This window comes from Protopterus annectens, chromosome 3.part0 (genome assembly GCF_019279795.1).
Source record: "Protopterus annectens isolate FY-2018-M chromosome 3.part0, PAN1.0, whole genome shotgun sequence".
NCBI lineage: Eukaryota > Metazoa > Chordata > Ceratodontiformes > Protopteridae > Protopterus > Protopterus annectens.
The window spans coordinates 247,088,082-247,110,723 of record NC_056731.1 but is presented as its reverse complement, the minus strand read 5'-3'; the positions used below and the strand labels follow the sequence as shown (position 1 = coordinate 247,110,723).

At 40.5% G+C, this 22,642-nt stretch overlaps 1 long non-coding RNA gene and 1 other non-coding gene across 2 annotated transcripts in view; one reads left to right on the top strand and one right to left on the bottom strand.

Annotated features, from left to right (window-relative positions):
• LOC122796330 overlaps window positions 1-22,642 on the bottom strand; it is a 330,736-nt gene that overhangs the window by 75,091 nt on the left and 233,003 nt on the right. The gene's annotated exons all lie outside the window — the stretch shown is intronic.
• Window positions 10,930-11,003, top strand: TRNAI-AAU. The gene has a single exon. It is a non-coding gene; the product is annotated as a tRNA-Ile (tRNA).

Sequence of the window (22,642 nt, the reverse complement as noted above, 5' to 3'; positions counted from 1 at the left end):
AGGAAGTATTTAGATGTGTGGATTAGAAAGGACTGCTTTGGCAGATAAGGATATGTGGGAAGAAAATTACCAAAAAAAAAAAAAAAGAGAATGGAAACTAATGGCCATGGACAAGGATAGTAGGATATAGGCAGTAAAAATTTTTTAGCTCCTTTTGTCCTGTACATAGATCAGGCATATTTTTATCAGCTAGAGGAAACGTTGTGAATAAGTAAAAGAAATTTATTTTGGAATGGAAGAAGGAAAGAGCAAAGTGGAACATATTTTGATTCTCTCTATGGAACATGCACTCACTAGAGGCACTCCTTAAAATGGAGAACATTGATATTTGTGCAGTGACTGAGACCTGGTTCAAGGATCTAGACAGCACCCCTGCATTACCAGGCTATAACTTATACCACACATTTTGGCCATCTAACCTGGACCAGAAACCAAAGGCGGAGATGTGTCCATATTCATTAAGGATATCCACACCTCCAGGCTAGTTGCACAGTATAATGCATCCGTGGTTATCCAAGTGCAACTAACTCCGGGCAAAACTGCAATCCAAATTGTAGCTTGTTACAGATCCCCCACCATGCGCCAGGATTCTCACTCCTCTTTTCTTGATATACTGGAAAATATTAGGGTTCAACCAAACACCCTAATAATGGGCGATTTTGACTACCCCACCATTAACTGGGAAAACTACTCATGTACCAACTCCTTCGCACAACACTTTCTGGAATTCATAAATTCCAATGCCCTGGTTCAACTTATCCACACCCCCACCAGGAGCAACAATATCCTAGACCTAGTCATTACCAACATGAGTGACCGGTGTTCCACACCTGAAGTCAACTCCTTGTTGGTCAGATCCGACCATAAGCTAATCACCCTAGATATCCGCATTCCGCCCCCACCCACCATTAAGGAAACCACAGTAAAAAATTTCTCCAAGGCCAACTTTATGCTTCTTAAGACAGAAGTGGCGAACTTCATGACACCCATGCAGATGGGCAATACAGCTATGACTGCTGAATCCTACACAAATGCACTCTATAAGCACTTACACGAGTGCATGAATCATGCTATCCCAAACAGAACCAAGACACTATCCTCCAAAAAAAGGAAGCCAATCTGGTGGTCCCCTGCTATAAACAAACTCTACAACAGAAGGAAGAAACTGTCACAAAAAAGAATAAAGTCCCATGAGTGGAGGAGCTCCCTGGTCAGCCTCAGTGAGAAGCTGAGATCCCTTATAAGATCCTCCAAAGCTAGCTATGAAAACAAATTCGCCACTGATTCTAAGGGCAACCACAAAGCATTCTATAGCTATGTCAAGAATCTCAATGGCAACACCCAGATCTGCTCTGAGTTACAGCACAACGGAATGAAAATTACAGAACCAACTGATATTGCCAACATCCTGGCAGAAAGGTTCAGTGCTAATTTTACCCCCTCTCACCCCCTAAAGTGCCCATATCTACACAGGAAGAATGCAGAGTACCTCAAATCACATATATGCAGGTAAAAGCTGCACTCTCTAAAACCAAAAACTCAGCATCCATGGGACCGGACAACATCCCAGGCTGAGTTTTACATGAACTTCAGAACGAACTGGCTCCCCACCTAAGCACCATGTTCAATCATAGTCTCATGTCAGGCTTTGTGCCCACTGAATGGCACACAGCAACAGTTATCTCACTCCACAAAGTGGGAGCCACCACTGATCCTGGGAACTATCACCCTATTAGCCTGACGAGCCTGGTCTGCAAGACCATGGAACATCATCATGGAACTCATAAACTAAGACAATGGTAACCTCCAAACTTTGGACTCCACCCAGTTCGGGTTTGTGAAAGGCAGATCATGTTTTCTGAACCTGATCGACTTCTTTGAGGCAGTCACTAAAGCTGTAGACAAGGGTAAGGTGGTTCACACAGCCTATCTTGACCTCACCAAGGCTTTTTACACCATCCCCCTTTCTGGAATTATAGCTAAACTCACTAAACTAGGTATAAATCTCTACGTCACATGATGGGTTGCCAACTGGCTCACTGACAGAACCCACACTGTAAAAGTTGCAGACTCCAAATCTGACATCAAACCAGTGACAAGTGGAGTACCACAGGGTTCAGTCCTGGGACCTCTCTTGTTTGCTATCTACTTCTCTGAAGTACAGGCTAACACAGAAAGCCTCTGGCTAATGAAGTTCGCAGATGACTGCAAACTAGGAGCCATAGTTGAGTCCCCAAATGATGTGGACATCCTACAGAAGGGCCTCACTGAGACAGATGCCTGGTGTCAGAGGCATGGCCTCAAGCTCAATGCCAAAAAGTGCATTGTCATCCCCTTTGTTAAAAACTCTGCACCCATGAACTACCACATAAATGGCAGTCTACTTAACGCCAAATGTGTAATAGGTTCATAGGTAGGTACTAGGCTAATGGCCCTAGGGCCTATACAAGCCTAGCCAAAAATGTACCCTGGCTTTTGCCACCCAAGAAAATTATTTTCCTGTGCCCCTGTCAAGCAGAACCACAGGAGTGATCCCCGGGGTGAATTTCCTATTACCCATCCAATCATCAAGATTTTTCTTGAAGAGTGCTAATGAGGAGCTCTGTTTGACATAGATAGGTAGTCTGTGCCAGAGTATGGGAAGTCTCTGGGACAGGAATCTATCCCTCCAGCATGTTCTGTTTATTGTGGTGACAAGGTTTAGGTCCCTAGAGCATGTAGCTCGGAGGAATTGGGATTTAAGTGGAACATGTCCAACAGCTCTGGGTTTGACATAGCTTTGTATGTTAGGCAGAGATCACCTCTGAGTAGGTGATATGCGATGGAGTAAAGCTGGAGTTTTTTGAGACGGTCTGCGTAAGGCATCTGTTTGAGGCCAGTAATCCTCTTTGTGAGGTATTTTTGTTGTTGTAGATGTCTTGTGAGGTACATACCAAAAGGGGCGTTGTACTCTATAATGAGGCTAATGAGTGATGAGTAGAGGGGAACAATGACCTCTTCTTTTCTGGATGAGAAACCTTTTGTGATGAGGTGTGCCACGTAGAATGATTTCCGGACCACTTTGACGATGTGATTATCAAAGGAGAGACTACTGTCCACCTGTGCCCCAAGGTCTCTTATCACACTTTCAGTGTTAAGTAGACTACCGCCTATGTGGTAGTTTATGGGTACAGAATTTTTACCAAAGGGGATGACAATGCACTTTTTGGCATTGAGCTTGAGACCATGTCATTGACACCAGGCATTTGTCTCAGTGAGGCCCTTTTGTAGGATGTCCACATCATTAGGAGTTTCAATTATGGCTCCTAGTTTGCAGTCATCTGCAAATTTAGTTGCCAAAGACCTTCTGTGTTAGCCTGTACTTCAGAGAAGTAGATACCAAACAGGAGAGGACCCAGGACTCAACTGTGTGGTACTCCACTTGTCACTGGTCTGAAGTCTGATTTGGAGTCTGTTACTTTCACAATGTGGGTTATTTCAGCAAGCCAGTTGGCAACCCATCTTGTGACATAGGGATTTATACCTAGTTTAGTGAGTTTATCTATAATTCCAGAGTGGGGGATGGTGTTGAACGCCTTGGCGAGATCTAGATAGGCTGTGTGAACCACCTTACCCTCATCTATGGCTTTGGTGACTACTTCAAAGAAGTCTATCAGGTTTAGGAGACATGATCTGCCTTTTACAAACCCAAACTGTGTGGGGTCCAGGGTTTGGAGATCTCCAATGTGTTTATTTATGAGTTCCATGATGATACGTTCCATGGCCTTGCAGACGAGGCTCGTCAGGCCAATGGGGCAGTAGTTCCCGGGGTCTGTTGTGGCCCCCCCTTTGTGGAGTGGGATAACTGTCGCGGTGCGCCATTCAATGGGCACAAAGCCTGAGGTGAGGCTATGATTGAACATGGTACTTAGGTGGGGTCCCAGTTCATTCTGTAGTTCATGTAGAAGGCAGCCTGGGATGTTGTCAGGTCCCATGGATGCTGTGTTCTTGGCTTTGGAGAGTGAGGTTTTTACCTGTGCAGTCGTGATTACAGGAACTTTGCATTCTTCTGGTATAAAGATGGGCCCTTTAGGGGTGAGAGGGGGGTAAAGTTAGCACTGAACCTATCTGCCAGGATGTTGGCAATATCAGTGGGTTCTGCATATTTAGTGTCATTGTGCTGTACCTCAGAGCAGATCTGAGTGTTGCCATTGAGATTTTTGACATAGCTATAGAATGCTTTGTGGTTGTCTTTAGAATCAGTGGCAATTTTGTTTTCATAGCTAGCTTTGGAGGATCTTATAAGGGATCTTAGCTTCTCACTGAGGCTGACCAGGGAGCTCCTCCACTCATGGGACTTTATTCTTTTTTGTGACAGTTTCTTCCTTCCGTTGTAGAGTTTGTTTATAGCAGGGGACCACCAGATTGGCTTACTTTTTTTGGAGGATAGCATCTTGGTTCTGTTAGGGATAGCATGATCCATGCACTCGTGTAAGTGCTTATAGAGTGCATTTGTGTAGGATCCAGCAGTCATAACTGTATTGCCCATCTGCATGGGTGTCATGAAGTTCGCCACTTCTGTCTTAAGAAGTGTGAAGTTGGCTTTGGAGAATTTTTTTACGGTTGTTTTCCTAATGGGGGGTGGGTGCGGGATGTGGATGTCTAGGGTGATTAGCTTGTAGTCGGATCTGACCAACAAGGAGCTGACCTCTGGTGTGGAACACCGGTCACCCATGTTGGTGATGACCAGATCTAGGATATTGCTGCCTCTGGTGGGGGTCTGGATAAGTTGATCCAAAGCGTTGGAATTGATGATTTCCATAAAACGTTGAGCAAAAGAGTTGGTACATGAGTAGTTTTCCCAGTTAATGGTAGGGTAGTTGAAATCACCCATTATTAGAGTGTTGGGTTGTACCTTAATATTTTCCAGTGTATCAAGAAAAGAGGAGTGAGAATCCTGGGGCATGGTGGGGGGTCTGTATCAAGCTACAATCTGGATTGTGTTTTTTGCCCAGAGTTAGTTGAACTTGGATAATCTCGGATGCATTATGCTGAGCAACTAGCTTGGAGGAGTGGATATCCTTAATGAATATGGACACGCCATAATAATGATTATAATCATATATAATAATAAGAGACATTGGGACCCAGGTGGACAGTAGTCTCTCCTTTGATAATCACATCGCCACAGTAGTCAGGAAATCCTTTTATGTGGCACACCTCATCACAAAAGGGTTCTCATCCAGGAAAAAAGAGGTTATTGTTCCCCTCTACTCAGCACTCATTAGATCCGTTATAGAGTGCAATGTCCCTTTTGGAATGTACCTCACAAGACATCTGCAGCAGCTGGAAAGACCACAGAAGTACCTCACAAAGAGGATTACTGGCCTCAAACAGATGCCCTACACTGACCTTCTCAAAAAACTCCAGCTTTAATCTGTAGCATATTGCCTACTCTGAGGAGATCTCTGCCTAACATATAAAGCTATGTTAAACCCAGAGCTGTTGGCCATGCTACACCTAAAGAAATCCAATCCCTCCGAGCTACATGCTCTAGGGACTTAAACCTTGTCATCACAATAAACAGGACATGCTGGATGGATAGATTCCTGTCCCAGGGACTTCCCATACTCTGGAACAAGCTACCTATCTATGTCAAGCAAAGTTCCTAATTAGCACTCTTCAAGAAAAACCTTGATGAGTGGATGAGAAATAGGAAATACACCCCAGGGATCACTTCTGTGGCTCTGCTCGACAGGGGCACAGGAAATTAATTTTCTTGGGTGGCATAAGCCAGGGAACCTTGTTGGCTAGGCTTACTTAGGCCCTTGGGCCGATAGCCTAGTACCTCTCTATGAACCTATGGACCTATGAACAGGGTGGTTTAGGACTGCCTGAGCTGAAGGGATATTTCAAAGTTAGACAAAGGAGACTTTTATATATATAGCATAAGCAAATGGCTATAGCTCAAAGTGGAATAAGATAATGGTGATGGAAGGCAGAGGAAGTCCGAGGGATGCAGAGAGATAAGCAGGCCCTTAAGGTGAAGATAAATAACTATACATAATATATACATATATATATATATATATATATATATATATATATATATATATATATATATATATGAAATTATTTATTTATTGGCATTTGATCACCAGAGGTGCCCATTTTCAGTGGAGGTCTGGGAGAAAAGCTTCAAATTACAAAAACATTTTAAGAATAATAATTTTACAGTTTTCAAAAATAATACAAAAACATCTATAATTTAGATAATTATACCAAATTAGACATGATGTAAAAACATTGGTTAAGATATGACAATTATTTAATATTTAGTGAAATTTTAGCCTGTTTATAGAGAAATTAAAGGTAGGTTATACAAATATTAATTGCAATATGAAGTGAGAGAAAAAAACAGGGCTATGGCATATTTAGAAGAGAGTCATGGAATAGAAATTGATTAAAGTAAGGAAGTGAGTGAAGAAGTGAGAGTCAGGAGGTGTAAGGTATGAACAGAGACTTGTTCATATTTAGGGATATAGTTTATCCTGGGGTTGAGCAAGAACAGAGACATATTTTGACTATGACCTCTTTCAGAATGTTTTTATTTTCAGATTTTGGTCAATGGAACATAATGACCAATTAGGAGCATAGCTGTGTAGAATGGTATTTAGTGCTGGACAAGCATATGTATGCTGGATAATTTTATAGGTAGTAAGAAGCTGTGTAAATGTTAGATGGTGAGGTAGTTCTAACCAATTTAGGCTTTTTAGTGCTATACAGTGGTAGGTTCTAAAAAGGGTATTTGCTGCAAATTTAGCCACTTTATTATAACATTATTCAAATTTTAATTTTTGTGATGCATGGAGGTTAGTAAGGATGGGGGTGTTATAAAGCAGTGAGGGAAAGAGGTAAGTAGTGGCAAGTGTAGTTTTAGAAGCATTGGTGAGAACGTTTTTAGCTCTGTAAAGCATCCCTAACTTGTTTTTGGTGATTTGTTATGCAATTTTGCATGTGCAGGTCAAATTTAAGATTCTCATCCCCTATCATCCCTAATAATTTACTATGAGAAGTGGGGTCCACTTTGTAATCTTCAAATACTGAAATCTCGAATTTCAGTATTTTGAGACCACAATCATGAAAGCACAGAATCTTGTAACTACACTATCTCAAATGTTACAATCTCATCACCAGGATATAAATATCCCCTATCACTTTAAGAGGGCATACAGTGTACAAACAGAAAAATGGCTACTGTGACGTATTTCCCACCAGGAAGTGTTGGTAATGTTTATGAAATAACTGCATCACAAAACTGGAACAAAGTCCTCATCATAGAAGGGTATGTGTTCCACTTGGAACGAACTACAAATGTAAAAAAATATTGGTGCTGCAAGTGGAAGTTGGCTATGAAGTGTAAAGGTAGGTTGATCACATTAACTGTACCTACTTTTGAGCAGCTTGTAAAATCTGTGTGCCAAAATCATGCTGGTGACCCATCAGAGCAGGAGAAATACAAATTGTTTAGTGAATTAAAACACAGGGCTGAAGTGCTTTACTGCAACAAGTGGGAAGAGTACAAAGAAAACAAACCACTGTAACAAGCAATCCACACTTAAACCTCCACACCTTAAATGTACAAGACTACCCAATTAAGACAGGTACATCTCTGGAGAAGAAAGTAGTAGATGCCAGCAGTGACAATACTTAGTTGTATTTAGCACTGTAAACAACTTATTCAATCTAAGCCATGCCACCATTTGGCTAATGGATGGAACAGTCCTTTATAAGGGAACAATTTGTAGGGAACTGTATAGCATACACGGTTTGGTGAGGTATGGGGGATATAGTAAATCCATCCCCTTACTGTACTGCTTAATGAGCAAAAAATCACTGAAGGTATATAATGCCATGTGGGATTGTGTCTTTCGTTTGCTGTCAGACCAAGGGTTTGAGACCACATTAAAGTATTATGCGACTTTGAAATAACCGCAATCAAATGTATATAGTTGAACTTCAATGGAGTGAAGTCCAAAGGCTGCCTATTCCATTTCAGTAGAAATGTCTGGAGAAAGCTGCAACAGCTGGGTTGGCCTCATTATATAATACTGATATGACCTTTCAATTAGCTGTCAAATTGCTGATAGCATTAGTTTTTTTGTCCGAAGGTGAAGTGTTACCCGCTTTCCACACACACACTAAATGACACATTCCCTGCAGAGGGTAAGGAACTTATGAAATACTTTGGGGATTGGTATGTCTTGGGAAGGAAAAGGAAGTTTGCTTCTTGGACTACTGCCTTCTGTAGATTTCCCCCTATTCCCTATTTCATTCTGGAACATCCATGATTTAAACTCTTTATTCCGCCCTCAAACACAAAACTCGGTAGAGGAGTGACACCGACGACTGAAATGTTTATTGGATCCCAAGGCAGCAGATTTGTCAGTGCTTATGAAGATGTTGGTTAGGAAGCAGGATAGGGTGGAGGAGTTGAGAACCCACCTTGCAAGTGGATGCCTGCCGTTCTCCAAAAGGCGAAGGTTACTATGGAAACACAGTCAATTTGACACTATTTTGGGAAATAAAGAGACGCACAGTACATCTGAGTTCCTGAAAGCCATTGCTAGAGTGCTGCAGATGTAATGGCTCATTTCACTATACACAAAGACATGGAGGGATCAGTTTATGTTAATATGCGTGCTCACTACTTGCAGTTATCGTACCATCATATAGGTACAGTGTCACAGTGTGTGGATGTGCAGTGATGGGGGGTGAAAACCAGCAAAAAAATGTCGCAAACAGCCTTTTTGGCATTTTGAGCTTTTAGTGTTGTGCGGTTCAATATTATGATACTATGGGATTCTGTGCTTTCGTGATTGTGGTCTCATAATACTGAAATTCGAGGTTTTAGTATTTCGAGATTACAAAGTGGACCCGGGAAGTGACTTGAATGGTTGAATTATTACAACAGAGGATTTAAAATTTTATTTTTTTCATGAGACAGGGATTTAGGGAAAAAGTAGTGGCTTGTCTTTGGGGGGGGGGGGGGTTTGAGCAGGAGTTGTGAGTTACAAAGCCATGTTTCCTTGGCTGTTAAAACATCCTGATTAATTTTTGGAGATGTGCCCGGTTGTCAAATATGCATCTGAGTTTGGAGTCATCTGCCTATTGTCTTAGGGAGAACTATTGTGTGAATGTGTGGAGGGTGTTAGTGAGAATGTTAAAGAGGAGGAAACAAAGGATAGAGCCTTGTTATACACTGGTGGGACTGGGATGTATGGAGAGATTTTAGACTGCCATTTTACTGACTGATACCTATTGGACAGGTAACATTTGAACAATACAAGGGTGGGCTGAGAGAGACATAATGAGGACATTGGAAGTAGAGGTTTGCTGTGACAAACTGTGTCGAAGGCTTTAGACAAGTCCAGTGGAGGACACTATATAAATATCTCACTTTTTCTGTGTGTGTGTGTGTGTGTGTGTGTGTGTGTGTGTGTGTGTGTATATAGGCGGCCGCGGTGGTGCAGCAGTTAGCATTGCCACCTCACAACAAGAGGTTCTCTGGTTTGATCCTCAGCTGGGGTGCCTTCTGTGCTGAGTCTGCATTTCGCATGGGTTTCCTCCAGGTGCTCCAGTTTCCTCCCACATCCCAAAGACATGCTGTAGGTGGATTGGACACTCTAAATTGGCCCTAGGTGTGAGTGCATGTGTGTGCCTTCCATGAAAGGTTGGGTGCCGAGCTGGCAACTCAACACCGTAAAACTTCACTGCCAGTCATGAGCAGACAGGTGATCTGCTGTGGCGACCCCTAACCTGGTAAAGCCGAAAGAAGAAGCCTGTATATATATATATATATATATATATATATATATATATATATATATATATATATATATATATAAAATGTCAGATAAAGACTAAACCAGTGAATGAGTGGAGAAAGGAAATTTTGCCAGGAGGAATACATACATCTAAGGGTAAAGAAAACAGGGAACAGAGGTCAGGAAATAACTAGAGGGAAAAAAAAGGAGCCATCCTACTGGGAGAAAATAAGTTGGAAAGGAAAAATGATACAGTGGGAAGAAGCTAAGCAGGTGTTTGACTTGCAGGTCAAAGAATGCCTTCCATATCAGGGACTGTTGGCAGAATATTGGCAAGCAGAGAGAGAGAGAGAGGAATATTGAGTAAAGGACCAGCTCTGGTAGGGTTTTTGTGGTAAAAAGAACAAAATATACTATTAAGAAAGGGATAATTAGTAAGACGTATAAATGCTACATAATAATTATTAAAAATGAATTACAGGAGAGATTGAAAAAGACTGGAAGGGAAGATTAGAATGCCATATTACTAAAGCACAATGGGGGAAATTTGTAAGGACCCTAGGTATGCTACAAAGTCCAGAAGATAGATTTGAGATATTTGCATAGACATGTTTACACAGGTACAAAATATACTATTAAGAAAGGGATAATTAGTAAGACATATAAATGCTACATGATAATTATTATTATTATTATTATATGTTGTAACATAGTAAGGTTTTATTCAACTTTATTTTATTAGCAACCTACAAAAAGCAATTACACTAAACTGGAAATCAAAGACTAAACCAGCTATAAATGAAGTACTGAATATTGTAAAGGAAATAAAAGATTTAGAGAAGTGATCATTCAAAGAAGGAAGAAATATTTTTCATAAAAATAAAAGGTACATTTAGGAAAAATATATGCAAAATAATGCTCAAATAGATTATTAAAATAAGTAGGTTGGTTGGAACTGAAAAGTGCATGAGTATGTTCTAATGCACAAGAATGAAAGAACAGAGTTATGATAGAAACTGTAAGTATAATGCATGTATATGATAATTGAAAGCGATATTGTGATATTCACAAATTAACAATGTGATAAATAAAGTTGTTTATAAAAAAAAAAATCAATAAACAGGGCCGGTTAGCTCAGTTGGTTAGAGTGTGGTGCTAATAACGCCAAGGTCGAGGGTTCGATCCCCGTACTGGCCAGTTACCTTTATGGAGTGGGAGGCTGGCCTAATGGTTAAGGTGTTTGCCTTACAGACACAAGGTGTAAGGTTTGATTCTCACATGGGATACTTGGCTCGGCTTAAAATGGCCCACACAGGTAGAAAGCCTAGTACTAACCTATGAACCTATAAACGTTGTTAAATATACAACAATATCTAAACATACAGAATACAAAATCAAATAACATATTTTGTTTCCAGTTCTTTGTTTAGTCTTAAAGGCTCAATGTACTATATTTATATATGAAGGCATCCTCCAATTGTGTAATGCTTTGGTTTAAAGCACTTCTGGTTTCCTTATATACAACAAAACAAATGTAATAAGCTTCCCTCACCCTGATGATGACCAGCAAAAAAGTCTGGTGACAGATTTGACCACCCAAAAACCTTTAAAATAGTTCTAAAAACACATTATTTAAATAATCCATCCTGCACCTGCCTCAGAAACAAACCTCCTTAAAAAAATAAAAATTAGCACGTTTACCATTCATTGGGTTGGCTTATCTATGTAAACCCAGTCTTTCATAATAACCATTGGATAATTACCTCCACACAGTATACTATATTCTTAACATAGATAGTACTGTATCAAACCCCATGTTTCTCCAACGTTGAATAAAGTAAACTCCTGCGAATTTGTTACTTGAAATGTGCTTTTTCTCTTTCATCTTGTGAAGACTTCTGTAAATCTTGTAAATTGTATGTATGTATTTATTTATTTTACATTTATTTTACATTTATTTTATTTTACATTTGTTGACCGGGCTAGTCTAGCTGGATATATTTCCATTTTCAGTAGAGGCCCGGGGAGATAAGCTCCACACAAGTTATTAACAAAAAAAAAAGTAAAAAAATAAACAAGCAAAAGAACAAATCATCATAGATGAAGAGACAAAAAAAAAAAATAGTACCCAATAACGGGTATACACATGAAAAGAATCACATTTCTAAGAATAGCAGTATTAGCTGTAATAACATCAAGAACAAGGCACAAAACAGAGAACAAAATTGACTTATAATATTATATAGAACTAATCTTTGTAACAAAAGGAGAAAGAGAAACTCTAAAGTAGGAGAGGAGGAAGGGAAGTAGTTTAAGAAAAGTGAAGGAAAAGTTAAAAGAAAAATGGATGAGAGAGATTGACATAGGGGAAAGAAGAAACAAAAAAAACTCTAAAAGGAGATAGACTGAAGCAGACTCACAAAAAGAGAGAAAGAAAGTAGAGTAGTAGGAAAGCACAAAGTAGTAGGAAAGCACAGAAAAGGAAAAGATTAGTCAGGTTTTGTACAGGAACAGAGCCAGTGGCTTTGGAAGTAATCTTTGATTTTATGTTTAAAGAGAGGCAGAGATGTGGTGTTATATCGCTAGGAAGCAGATTCCAGTTCCTTCCTACAGTATTATTGAACAGAGTCACCAGCAGAATTATTAGTCTTTGTTATAGTAGCCATAAGTTTACTGGAAGAGCGAAGGGAGTTTAGGTTGTTATAAGGGATTAAAAGTTTAGAGAGTATAGGGGTTTTATTGGGTTGGTATAGAATTTTATGGGCAAAAGTGAGTTGAGGGATTAACAGAAGGTTTTGGAGTTCTAGCCAGCCTAGAAGTTTCAGGTTAATACAGTGATGAGTTCTAAAAGGGTTACCAGTGGCAAAACGGGCAATGTTGTTGTAGCAAGTAGCCAGTTTATTAAGGTTGGCTTTCCTAAGGTTAGTAAAAATTGGTGAGGCATAAAGAAGAGTTGACAAAAGGTGGGAGTGGGCAATCTTGGCTCTGGATGATGAGGTTAGGAAAGGTTTAATTCTATATAAGCTTCCTATTTTTCTATTGACTATTTTAATGGTGTTGTTGATATGCTGATCAAAGGAGAGGTTATTATCAATTGTTATTCCTAAAAGTTTTGTTGTTGGATTAGGAGTAATGAGAGTGGCATTATTTGAGGAGATGGTGAAGTCCAAGGGAGTGGACCGTGTGCTAGGAGAGAAAAGGAGAAGTTTAGTTTTTTTGGCATTGAGGAGGAGGTTACGTCTGGTGAACCAGGTTTCTACTGTGTTGAAGACATTTTGAGTAATAGATGAAAGTTCATTAGGAGATGAAGCAGAGCAGATAAGGGTGGAGTCATCTGCATATCTGCAATGTAGACTTCTGTAAATAGTATTGTAGACATATAGTTCTTTTCTCTGAATTACTGACTTTTTTTTAACACTGCGGTGGCGGTGCTGCAGTAGGGTTGTCGCCTCACAGTTAGACGTTGCCTGTTCGATTCTCAGTTAGAGTGTCTTCTGTATGGCGATATGCATAAATGGGCGTTCCTTCGTTGAAAGTTGTGCGTTAGGCCCGGCAAGCCAGCACGTAAAAATCTACTGCCAATCATTAGCGGACCGGAGTTCCGCTGTGGCAACCCCTAACTGGGAAAAGCCGAAAGACACAAACAAACTGACTTTTTTTTAACATTTAATACTTTTAAAGCCTGTGTCAAACTTATCACTTATCACTGTAATGTATTGTGGAGCTATTCTCCCCGGGCATCCGCTGAAAATGGGTTTATGACCCAGTGGACTTTCCCAGTCAACAAATGTTAATAAATAAATAATAAATAAATTTGTTCTTACTTCCCTTATAGTCTACCTAATTTAAAACTTCAGTCAGGGACATTTTAGGCAGTATAAAATCTGACATGTTAGACACTGATATTTTTCCATGTTGTAAATTTTACACCATTAAATGTGATGTACTGATTTCACCAGTGTGTGTGTATGTGTGTGTGTGTGTCTACTAAGTCAGAAAAGCATATACTGTAGCTCTTCTAATTTAAAGCACCATGTCTAGTCATTCCAGGAAGACCATTTTACTACTTTATATCATGCAGATCTGACCCATTATGGAACAGAGTAGCCTTCAAACACATCAACCGAAACAATTTGAAAAGGTGCAGTAATTATTAGAAAAATCATAGGCTTAAAACACAAACTTTTAAGAAATGCTTCTAGAATTGTCATTATATGCTTGTTCTTACAGGTTCTTTAGAAATTACTTCTTACTGGTATATAAGACGATGTCTGATCTGGTTCTGTTTTGAAAGTGTTGGCCTAGAATATACTACTAAGGGAGCTAACACTACATCAGAGAACTTAATACTAAAAATAAATATCAGTAATAGAAAAAAAGTGGCAGATACATTACAACCCCTCCAAGATTATTAATTAAGCTCTCCCTCAGAAAAGAAAAATAAGTTCATCATAAACTTCCTCCAAAACATGACACCCACACATAATGGGAAGTAGAAAATATTACTGCTGGATTATGGTAGTCAAGCTTTTTGAAGACTAGTTGGTCATAAGTTTGACAGTTGAAGCTCTGAATTTATGAACTTTTAAAACAGTGCTTAAATGATATGGAGGGACTCCTCCTACTTGTCAGGGTTATCAGGTTTCCTGATGGACTAGATTCAGCTACTGTTTAACACTATGCAGTAAAAAATGTGAATCCTCAATGCATCGTTAAGTTTATAGCCCCAGCGTGAGGGAAAGAATGGGACAAAAAAGTCACATTAGAGACTGGGCAAACTGTACATCAGCACCCTGACTGGAGAATGAATGTTCTCCAGCAGGGTATTAAGGGACAAGTAGTGCCCAGTGATAAATGAGTCCGCTGCTTTGCGGCTGCATATCAAGCTGCATTGTAGCTTGGACTGCTAAAAAACTAACAGCCAACATTACTTTCACACTCACAAAGCAGCACTTTTGCTGTTTAGCAAGTGTAAAAAAAAAAAACAGAAAGAAGTGAATCTGTCTGTGTGTATGTATGTGTGTGTTTATTTTTCTATCTGCGTGTGTGAGGGAATGCGTGTACGAAAGCAGAGGAGACTGTGTGTGTGAAAGAGATTGAGAGAGAGAGAGAGCGGTCTTGTGTGATTGAATGTGTGTATGAAAGCAGGAGTGACTGTGTGTGTGTGTGTGTGTGTGTGTGTGTGTGTGTGTGTGTGTGTGTGTGTGTGTGTGTGTGTGTGAGAGAGAGAGAGAGAGAGAGAGACTGAGTGATCATGTGTGAATGAATGTATGTATATGAAAGCAATGAAAACAGAGGAGACTGTGTGTGTGTGTATGTATGACAGACAGAGATCGAGAGAGTGAGAACGACCTTGTATGAGTGAATGTGTGCATGAATGTAGAAGTGACTGTGTATGAGAGAAAGGGAATAGGCTGTCTGTAAAATTGTTGTTTCACTTTTTATTTCTTTTTTTAAGTAGTAGATTATTTTTATATGTTTTTGACGTAAAATGCTTCCTCCAACACCATTAACTTATACTACAGAAAGTTTGAAACATTAGGCAGAGGAACTATTTTACACCAAAAATATACAAAAAAAATAATGTAGTACTTAAAAAAAAAAAATAAAACACAACAATTTTACAGAGAGCCCATTCTCTAAGTGCAATAATGCCCTCCAGGGTGTGTGTTAATGTGTAATTACACATTAACACACACCCTGTCGGGCATTATTGCTTACGTACTACAGCTGCACATCCCCAGAGCTAAGCAGGTTTATGACCTCAGTGGGAAGGAAAGAATGAAGTTGTACAAATATCTTGCTATGTGGTATCAAAATGGCATGGCTTATATAATGTAATAAGCAGAGAAACAAATTGCTAAAGAACATACATACAACAAGTTTAATTTAAACCCATCATGTTGTGTGCTGAAGAAGCTAATAAACATAAAAATGGCACAGGTGATACAACTGTAGTGATCATGTTATAGGGATGAATATACATTCTGCGAAGAGGAAATATTATGTGTAAAGTCTAGCTCTTCTTTAATACTAACAGTCACGAGTACCAGTGGTGTAATACAGATTGATGGTTTCCACTTAAAAGGGTATCTTTTGGTATAGTTTGATAGAGTGTTTATATCTTTGTATTTACAGTATTTATAATGTTACTTTTGTTAGTACTGGATATGGTGGATTGTTCTCCTTTAAGGAGATACCTGCTGTCATGGTGAATAAACCTAATGTGCAAGCCTAAGGGTATTTAAAGGCAAAGGCTGGGTAGTTCAAGTCAGACATTATACAGAGAAATCCCAGACAAGTCAGGAGGAGTTCATGAAAGTAAGAGGAGTTAGAATATGGGGTGTTGGATCAGGAAAGAGATGAGTCAGAGGGACCAGTTTGCTGGGAGAATGTCTTAATAATCACCTTAATATCTGAGCAAAGAAGAGAGACTGTATTTGTTTGTGTTAATACACAACACTGAAGGTACTGGAATATAAGTTATTGATGCTACAAGCTGTTATATAAAGTATAGGCATTATCTGTGTTGCAAGAACCACAGACAATAATTTTTATTCTAAAGACTTCAACCATTACTTTTTTTTGGGGGGTGTAGTCTAATGTATATATTTTTTCCTATAAATAAAACTATTTTAATTCATAGGTTCATAGGTAGGTACTAGGCTATCAGCCCTACGGCCTATACAAGCCTAGCCAAAAAGGTACCCTGGCTTTCACCACCCAAGAAAATTATTTTCCTGTGCCCTTGTCGAGCAGAGCCACAGAAGTGATTCCTGGGGGTGAATTTCCTATTTCCCATCCAATCATCAAGATTTTTCATGAAGGGTGCTAATGAGGAGCTTTGTTTGATATAGATAGGTAGTCTGTTCCAGAGTATGGGAAGTCTCTGGGACATGAATCTATCCCTCCAGCGTGTTCTATTTATTGTGGTGACAAGATTTAGGTCCCTAGAGCTCGGAGGGATTGGGATTTCTTTAAGTGGAGCATGTCCAAGAGCTCTGGGTTTGACATAGCTTTGCATGTTAGGCAGAGATCGCCTCTGAGTAGGCGATATGCGATGGAGTAAAGCTGGAATTTTTTGAGATGGTCTGCATAGGGCATCTGTTTGAGGCCAGTAATCCTCTTTGTGAGGTATTTCTGCAGCTTTTCCAGTTGTTGTAGATGTCTTGTGAGGTACATACCAAAAGGGGCGTTGTACTCTATAATGGGTCTAATGAGTGATGAGTAGAGGGGAACAATTACCTAATTTTTCCTGGATGAGAAACCTTTTGTGATGAGATATGCCACATAGAAGGATTTCCTGACTACTGTGGCAATGTGATTATCAAAGGTGAGACTACTGTCCACCTGTGTCCCAAAGTCTCTTATCACACTTTCGGTGTTAAGTAGACTACCACCTATGTGGTAGCTCATGGGTACAGAGTTTTTACCAAAGGGGATGACAATGCACCTTTTGGCAATGAGCTTGAGGCCATGGCTTTGACACCAGGCATCTGTCTCAGTGTGGCCCTTTTGTAGGATGTCCACATTGTTGGAAGTTTTAGTTATGGCTCCTAGTTTGCAGTCATCTGTGACCTTTATTAGTCAAAGACCTTCTGTGTTAGCCTGTACTTTAGAAAAGTAGATACCAAACAGGAGAGGACCCAGGACTGAACCCTGTGGTACTCCACTTGTGACTGGTCTGCAGTCGGATTTGGAGTCTGCTACTTTCACAGTGTGGGTTCTGTCAGTGAGCCAGTTGGCAACCCATCTTGTAACATAGGGATTTATACCTAGTTTAGTGAGTTTATCTATAATTCCAGAGTGGGGGATGGTGTCAAAAGCCTTGGCGAGATCTAGATAGGCTGTGTGAACCACTTTACCCTCATCTACGGCATTGGTGACTGCTTCAAAAAAGTCACTCAGGTTTAGGAGACATAATCTGCCTTTTACAAACCTGAACTGGGTGGGGTCCAGAGTTTGGAGATTGCCAATGTCTTTGTTTATAAGTTCCATGATGATAAGTTCCAGTTCATTAGGCAAATGGGGTGGTAGTTCCTGGGGTCCGTGGTGGCTCCCCCTTTGTGGAGTGGGATAACCATCACTGTGCGCCATTCAGTGGGCACAAAGCCTGAGGTGAGGCTATGATTGAACATGGTACTTAGGTGGGGTGCCAGTTCATTCTGTAGTTCATGTAGAACGCAGCCTGGGATGTTGTCAGGTCCCATGGATGCTGTGTTCTTGGCTTTGGAGAGTGTGTTTTTTACCTGTGCGGCCATGATTACAGGAACTTTGCATTCCTCTGGTATAGAGATGGGCCCTTTAGGTGGTGGGGGGGATAAAGTTAGCACTGAACCTATCTGCCAGGATGCTGGCAATATCAGTTGGTTCTGTATATTTAGTGCCATTGTGCTGTAACTCAGAGGAGATCTGAGTGTTGCCATTGAGATTCTTGACATAGCTATGGAATGCTTTGTGGTTGTCTTTAGAATCAGTGGCGATTTTGTTTTCATAACTACCTTTGGAGGATTTTATGAGGGATGTCACCGTCTTACTGAGGCTGACCAGAGAGTTCTTCCAGTCATAGAATTTTACTCTTTTTTGCAACAGTTTTTTTCTACTATTGTAGAGTTTGTTTATGGCAGGGGACCACCAGATTGGCTTCCTTTTTTTGGAGGATAGCATCTTGGTTCTGTTAGGGATAGCATGATCCATGCACTCGTGTAAGTGCTTATAGAGTGCATTTGTGTAGGATCCAGCAGTCATAACTGTATTGTCCATCTGCATGGGTGTTGTGAAGTTTGCCACTTCTGTCTTAAGAAGCGTGAAGTTGGCTTTGGAGAATTTTTTTACGGTGGTTTCCCTAATGGGGGAGGGGCGAGATGTGGATGTCTAGGCTGATTAGCTTGTGGTCAGATCTAACCAACGAAGAATTGACCTCTGGTGTGGAACACCGGTTGCCCATGTTGGTAATGACCAGGTCTAGGATATTGCTGTCCCTGGTGGGGGTGTGGATAAGTTGATCCAAGGCATTGGAATTTATGAATTCCAGAAAACCTTGATCAAAAGAGTTGGTACATGAGTGGTTTTCCCAGTTAAAGGTGGGGTAGTTGAAATCACCCATTATTAGGGTGCTGGGTTGTACTCTGATATTTTCCAGTGTATCAAGAGATGAGGAGTGGGAATCCTCAGGCATGGTGGGGGATCTGTAGCAAGTTACAATTTGTATTGCGGTCTTGCCCAGAGTTAGTTGCACTTGGATAATCTTGGATGCATTATGCTGAGCAACTAGCTTGGAGGTGTGGATATCCTTAATCCTTTAGTGTTTCGGTCCAGGTTAGGTGGCCGAAATGTGTGGTATGAATTATAGCCTGGTAATGCAGGGGTGCTCTCTGGAGCCTTGAACCAGGTCTCTGTCATTGCACAGATGTCGATGTTCTCCATTTTAAGGAGTGCCTCGAGTGAATGCGTTTTGAGGTTTAGACTTCTACCACTGAGTAGCATTACCCTCAGATTTTGCTTGCTTGTACCTGTTACGTTGGTGAATTTGTCATTTGACCCTTGTTTAAAAAAGCCACTATAGGGTTGGTAAGAGCCTTAGCCAGTATCTGGAATCCCAAGGGTGATAGGTGCAGGCCATCACTGGCAAAGCATTGTGGTCTGTCGATCATGTCATCACAGGCAGACAGATACTGGATTCCCTTAGAATGACACCAGAAGCTTAGCCAATTGTTGAAGTCAGTCATTTTGTCCATGTACTGTGGTATCATTCTGGGTGATGGCAGGATGCTACTCAGGGCTAGGGTCATACCTGCCTGGGCTACAAGCTCAGAGAGCTCCTCCATGTCTCTTTTCATGTAGTCCAGGGAGGTATGTCTCAGGTCATTTACACAAACATCGACAATGACAGAGTCATATTTGTACTTGTTGTGGAGTGACCTGAGTGCGTGCGTTATGTGGCGGATCCTGGTACCCGAAAGGCAGCTGACAGTAACTATCTCCTTGTTTAGCCTGGTGAATGGAACATCAGTGTGCCTGACTATAGAGTCACCTATGACTAGTGTTGGGTACGTTGGTATGCCTTATGGGCTGTGGTTGAGTGGCATATGGAGTTTGTGGGCTATGTGTCATTTGGGTTGTGTTGGGGGGGTAGAGGTTGCATGCGTTTCTGCTTTGGAGGTCTCTGTTGCTTGAGCAGATTTTTATTGAGAGCCTCCGTGAATGTAGGTGTGTGTTTTGTGTTGCTGTGTGTGTGTTTTGGTGGTGTAGGTTTTGAGGGACTATGTGATGAGTGTGGTGTGGTGCAAGTGTTTACCTTCTCCTCTTGACTGTCTAGTCCAGTCTTGAGTGAAGACAACTTTGCTTTCAGTTTGGCTATATAAGTGCATCTCTCACAGGTTGTAGTGTTGGGTGGTAGGAGGAGAGGGTTGTCTGTGTACATGAGGCAATTGCTGCATTGCCCCAAGATGCCCAGATTCATCAGGTAGACAGGAGAAAATACTGGGAGCTGACCCTTAGACATGCCTGGATAGGTGCTTATTTATTAAGTACTAGAAACTGTTTTCCTGTAGACAAGTGAGGAAAGTTGAGTGCTGTAGTAATTTGTAGCTTATTTAGTGCTTACAACGAGTTCTGAACAAGTGCTGAACTCAAAGAAACAGATTTGAGTGTTAAAACTAAAAAACTGGCTAGTTCTAAGGGAAAATTTGAAGAGCAGACTTTATGGCGGCAGGAATAGTTTAACCCTAGCTAAGCGGCAATGCATAAAGTGTATTTTTTTATATAACAGTAACAAATGAGCAAACTGATTTAAACAAATTAACCAATAAAAAGCTCAAAACTGAGCCCTGTTCCAGCAGTCTTCAATCAGACAAGTTCTAACTGCACACTCCTGCCACTAGGGTGAAGGGGAACCTTATCCAAAAAAAGATGGTCTGGATTAGTGCTCAAGTTATACAAACAAAGCTAGATTCAGCATGCCTGAATATAGTCTGTGCTACAGCAAACTAGGTGCACCAGTTTCAGAAAGAAACAGTTAAAATAAGCAGCCACAATAATGTTTGATGCACAGAGGTCTGCATCTGGAAATACTGAGTGTATTTATTTGTATTCCAAGTGAACATCCCTCTCCAGTGGCTTAAGTGTCAGTTGAATTCCTTTCCACACTAGCTCAAACATGTAGGGGTCTTTGAGCTCACTGATGTGTAGGGGGGTGTATGTGTGCATGCAGATGTGTATGTATGTATGTATGCGTTTGTGGGGGGTGTATGGATGCATTAGGACAGAGAACAGAAGTTAGAGGCAGCCAAACCCATTTAACTGTGTACTACTTTACAGCTGTGATGTCCCCACTCTGGGCCAGTAATCCAGGAGCCTGAATCCTCACCACTAACACTGGAGAGGAATGTTCACTTGGAATACAAATAGATACACTCGGTATTTCCAGATGCAGACCTCTGTGCATCAAGCACAATTTCCCTTAAGAGCACACAGGGAACACACTCAATCCGGGGTCTGGATCTCTCCATCTGTCTCCATCAAGCTCCCCAATAAGACTCCCCATTGGTACAGTTGTAGGGTTAGGTCCTCAGCTGAAAGCCCAAGTCAAGTCTTCCAGCACCCTCTCTGTGAAACAAGTGCTTTGTGTACCTGTCCCAAGCTGACACACACACTCTTTCAGATTTAATTTTCACCGCACACATACAGCTGACACAGACTACCCGCTCTACCAACATTGCCCAGACTATAAGTTAGTTTCATTTCCACCAGTCAGTTACTATAAGGCTCTTAAAAGAGCACCCAATTATACTGAGTGAAGTTAATATTAATACAAATGGTAATGTTGACCAAAAAGAAAGGCTTTCAGGAGTGGCCAGAGTTATCACCACATAAATATGTGCAAATACTCTCAAAACTTAAATATTTTCTAAAAAGGACAAGCCACAATGAAAAGTTTAAAAATATTTAATAATAAATAATAAAAAAATGAAAATAATGAATATCTATTTATAGTAAGCAACAGAGTTTCAGCACAGGGAATATTAAAACTAAAACTAATGGAAAGTTTCCCACAGTTATAGAAAAGCAGGATGAGAAAGGCAAGATAATGTGGGTGAGTATTCCTTGTTGACAGATTCAAGACAGGATCCAGAATGCAGAGAGCAAACTCCTACTAATATCTAAATATTTTTTGGTTTACAGAATGACATCACACACATCTGGTCATCTGACTCTGTTTCCCATGCTATCACCAACACTAGAAGCTGACAGGACTTTAGCACCTATGTGTTGCCATACACACACAGAGCTTTGCTCAGATCTCCTGAAAGTCATAAAATCATAAAGCTATTCCACTCTTCCTACAGGAGCTATAACCTATTCTCTGCACATACATTGCATCTCTGACTCATTTCAAAACTGTGGGATAACATCTTTATGGCTTTAAACCATAAAGTAATTTAATTTCAGATATATTTGCTGCAGCTGGATTGTCATTAACCTATGCTCTGTCAGTGTCCTCTGTTAAAACATATACATTCAATTCAGTTGCAATAATGCGTGTACATTTCTTTTCTTTCCAGCAGGGCACACTGTTGATACATTTTAACACAAGCAATTTTACAAATACATTTTTAAACACAAGCATCTCTACAAATCAGTTTGATACACAAATGACATATAATTCTTTACAAAATTACTGCTAGCTGTGCTGGCATATGCTACAAATCTACTGCTCTGTTTTTTCTGCCATGGCTGGCACTACTTTCTATCATCATACCTCTCCTCCCTCCCCCGGTGAAGACTCAAGCTAGTTTTTAAGTGCCCCTTGAGAAAAGTTGCTTGAGAGGAATGAG